The sequence below is a fragment of the Amblyomma maculatum genome, chromosome 7 (genome assembly GCF_055883805.1).
Source record: "Amblyomma maculatum isolate TAMU_Amacu chromosome 7, ASM5588380v1, whole genome shotgun sequence".
In the NCBI taxonomy this organism is placed as follows: Eukaryota; Metazoa; Arthropoda; class Arachnida; order Ixodida; family Ixodidae; genus Amblyomma; species Amblyomma maculatum.
In genome coordinates, this window is record NC_139350.1 from 33142049 (window position 1) to 33146647 (window position 4599).

The 4599-nt window shown below is 48.6% G+C and overlaps 1 pseudogene; it reads left to right on the forward strand.

Moving 5' to 3' along the window:
• The first annotated feature begins 2726 nt into the window (after window positions 1–2726).
• Window positions 2727–4004, forward strand: LOC146182933 (serine/threonine-protein kinase NLK pseudogene; annotated as a pseudogene).
• Window positions 4005–4599: the final 595 nt, after the last annotated feature.

A 4599-nucleotide genomic window follows, 5' to 3' on the forward strand; every position in this document is an offset into this window, starting at 1 on the left:
GAGCGCGTCTTTTTCTCCCTCTTCTTTTTATTTCTTCTCAACTCTCTCTCCTGTCCGCACGAGGCAGCGGAGGTGGCTTAGCTACAGAGCCAGCAGCAGGCCCGTGCATTTTCTTTTCCTTCTTCCTTCAGCCACAACAATCAAAATGCTGTCTTGACAATCACTGACGTGCGACCTCGTGGTCTGCACACGTGGAACGAAGCATCAAACCAACTTGAATTTTCTTTTTTCATCTCATTCAAAATGTATTTGCACACAGTGTGCCATATCGCGTGCTCCAGTGTGAAGAAGAAAACGTCAGTGCCGAGTGCTCATCTTGTCCGCAGAAAGCATTTCATATCGCCTCAAAAATCCAAATTATTTTAGCAACAGTAATTCCTATTTAATAGGTTATCTATCATACACTTATATCGACATCATGAATTCTTTTTTGCCGCCTAAATTGAATTCTGGCCAATTTCCCACTTTGGGTATGTGCCATATGCACCGAATAAGTAGAAGAAGAAGAATTCGGATGCCTCGTGAACAAGAAGACGAAGCTGATAACCGCAGAGGCGAATTCAACGATCTGCGGTTCGGTCTGCGGACGTGTACGGCCCGTCTTGTCCACATTCAAGTCTTAAGTCTGGGCGAACGGGTGAGTGGGGATTGGCCACTATTTACCTAGTGTAGCTCATTAGGCTAGGTTCTTTCCTTCCACCTATGGCGGTTTCTTCGCCCCGCCAGGGTTCTTCGCCGTGGTCGGCTAATCGTCCGGCGGAGTCGGTATACCTTTAGATCGCTTCCTCAGAAATGGAGTTACTACTGACCCGGTTGCAATTGTTCGATTAAACTAGCTAACTTCGATTAGCGCCATTCGATTAAACTAGTCTGAAGTTAGCCAGGAGGAGCTTCACTCTATTACTGCACATTTCCTAGACATTTCGGAGGTGAAGCGATTCGGCAAGACAGGCATCTATAGAGATTATCAAGCGTTGAGTGCCACGCCTTCTGGCATGTGTGCTTGGCGCCTCAGCAGTAAGGACTTTTGTCCCCCCGCACCTCGCTTGCGAGAAAGGCATTGCCCGTGGCCTTTCTGAAATCCTCTCTCCGGAAGCATTTTTGAAAATGCTTGTCCCTGCTTGTGTGGTGTCCGTTTATCGGTGCACTAGGCCTGCAGGTGACTCTCGCATACCCCTAGAGTGTGCGATCTTAACTTTCGCAGGCCTCACCTGCCGATCTGAAGTTAAAGTGTGGCCATACCTGTTTTGAGTTTAGCCTTTGGCTCCACGTCTGCTGCAGTGCCGCAATTGCTGGCATTTTGGCCACAGTGCGAATGCCTGCAGGTCCGCAATTCGCTGTGGCTCATGGTGGTCCCCATTTCTCAACAGAATGTACATCTGATATGTTGAATTACTGCCTGGGCTCTACCACACATGCTGCTGCGGATTCTAGTTGCCCTGCTCGCAAAAATGAGATTGCGTTCCTTGAAACATTCGAAAAACTTCATTCTTCACGTGGGGAGGCTGCGGCGATAGTGAGGGATCGCCACTGTGGTTTTGCTGCTGTGACTGCGCGTCAGTCAGCTTCCTTAGAATCCACTATTTCTACTGCTGTGACCCCTGCCATTGAAAAGTCTATACCGGTGGTATAGAAAAACCTCATCTAGTCACAAAATAATGCCAGCTTAGCTAGCGGCGCCATTTTGCTCCCCAAATGAACCGGCGCGGCCGGGAGCTCTGCATGCAGGAGAGAGTTGGCGCTCGTACATTGCGGCGGCCAGAGTTCTGCTTCATTGCTTACTGCGCGAAATTTTAGTTGCGCACTGCAGTGAAAATTAAGTGATAGCTTATACAGCTGGTTTGGACGAAAAGCCGTCGGGCTTAGCATGACTAAGCATTTCGCAAACTAACTTATATTGCAATGTGGAGTCAAAAACATTGTGTAATCATTACTCATAGTCACAAGCATGGCTCGTGACTCGTATTTTTGTTAATCACAATTAGCGGATTGAGATAATAGACAAAGGCTCGCAATGAATGCTGCAATCGAGCTCGGTATAAGCTATCCCGTGATATGACTAAATGCAGCCTAATAATGAAATGGTAATTCAAATTAGCTAATTAATGGCTATAATTAGGCCCTCAGTTAGTGTACGGGAATCGTACTCGTCTTAAGCCAATCCGTGATGTGTGACGTAATGATGTAGACTAAGGTGGTAATCACAATTAACTAATCAACGGCTATTAACAAAGACCGGCGATTAGTATATTGCAGTAGTACAAGATATAAACTATCCCGTGATATATGACTTGACGGTGCAGACAAAAGTTCAAGTGTTAATCAGAATTAACTAATCAGCGGCTATTAACGAAGACCGGCAATTAATGTAATGCAACATTACTAGATATAACCTATCCCGTGATAAACCACTTCACTTCGTAGCTTAAAGTTCAATTGGTAATCACAATGAACTAATTAACAGCTATTATCAAAGAACAGCAATTAGGGTATTGCAATCGTACTAGATGTAAGTTATCCTGTGATGGGGGGGGGGGGGGGTATGACGACGTTGTATCCTAAAGTCCAGGTATCGCGAGCCGTGATTCTTTGGTTATGGTGTGTGCGTGCGGCAGGCGTGATGCCGATTGCGGACCAATTAGCGGTAGCGTCGTCCCACTGATCTGGAAGTGTTTTGCGCCATCGCCGCAGGCTGCCATTGGCTGAGCTCGGGCCCGTCGCCGACGATGTTCCATAATGAAAATGATGATCGGCCTTCGTCTGGTGACAGCAAGGTGGTGGCGGGCGCCCGCTCGGGCCGCCCCGTGGTCGCGTTCACGGGCTCGACGGCCGCGGCCCCGCAGCAGGCCATCCTGACCTCGGCGCATCCCTTCTTCCACCCGCGCGTCACGGTTCAACGTAACCGGCCGGAAATAGCCATTGGACAGGGAGCCTACGGCGTTGTCTGGTCGGTCAAAGACCCTCGAGATGGAAAGCAAGTGGCCTTAAAAAAGGTTGCGAATGTTTTCAAAAACCTGGTTTCTACGAAGATGGTTTATCGGGAAATGAAGATGATGTTCTTCTTCAAGCATGACAATCTAATATCGGCACTAGACATATTATACCCTGGGAATTTGGATCTATTTAGGGAAATTTATATAACAATGGAACTGATGCAATCCGATCTGCACCGAATTATATATTCCACTCAGCCGGTTACTTCGGATCACGTCAAAATTTTTCTCTACCAGATATTAAGAGGTTTGAAGTATTTACGCTCTTCAAGGATTCTACACAGAGACTTGAAACCTGAAAACATTTTGGTGAACCAAGACTGTCTTTTAAAATTGTGCGACTTTGGGCTGGCCCGAATAGAAGAGCGGGATGAGCAGCGGCACATGACAAAGAGAGTAGGGACCCTGTACTATATGGCCCCCGAGATGCTGATGGGCGCGCGCCACTATGGCTCGGCGGTCGACATCTGGTCTGTAGGCTGCATCTTTGCCGAGCTGCTGGGGCGCCGCATCCTGTTTCAGGCACAGAATCCCATCCAGCAGCTGCATATGATCTTCAAGCTGCTGGGTACCCCCAAGTTGGAGGACATGAAGCACATTTGCGAGGGCGCCCGTGCCCACCTGCTAAGGATTCGTCCACGGAAACCTACATTGGCCGACCTGTACATCCTCCCACAGGCAACTTACGGGGCAGTCCAGCTGCTCTTACAGATGCTCGTCTTCAACCCCGACAAGCGCATCAGCTGTGCGGACGCACTGTCACATCCATATCTGGAGGAAGGGCGGCTGCGCTACCACTCGTGCATGTGCCGCTGCTGCCATAGTACGCCGAATGGTCGACACTACGTGGCTGACTTCGAGCCCGTCGCACCGCATCCCTTTGACGACTCATTTGAGTCGGAACTCGTTTCGGTGCACCAGGCGAAAGAAGTGCTCCACAAGTTCATTCTGGAGAGGTGCGCCTCATCCAACCGGGTGCCCCTCTGTATCAAAGAGTCGGGAATGCCTTGATTAGAAGTCGCCCCACAAACATCCTCAATTTTATTAGTAAAATCTGCCCTTAGTATATGGTACGATCTATCTCAAAGGCAAGCAATAAGACGGTAGATCGTAGTTGTATCGATGCAGTCTACTGTTTATGATTCCTATTATTTTATATTATTATCATTGATATTACTATTTCGCTCCAAGTCACTACAGGCCTTTGAAGATCATCGGACTGAATCGATGTGTTGCAGCGCTCACCAGCCTTGACGTACGTGACGCTACCTACGCTGACAGAGTCGCGTGGCGAAACTTTGATCGCGCTCCTAAAGGAAGACAGATCAGTTACTAGCCTTGCGGTCGGGCACAGCTCAAGAGTGTCACTGAGTACTTGGCTACGGAAACCGCGTCCCTTGAGGTCCTCACTCTCGACTCGGATTTTGCTACTCCTGGACGGGCTCTGACGACGCTTTCAAATGTCATCTCTACATTGACGACACTGGAACAGGTTTCTCTGGTCGCAGACATCAGTCACACTGAGGGGGTTGGATTTATCGCTGATGTGGTTGCCAGGAATCGGAGTATACAGCAAATGAAGGGGAAGAGCACTCCTTTTGCCAAG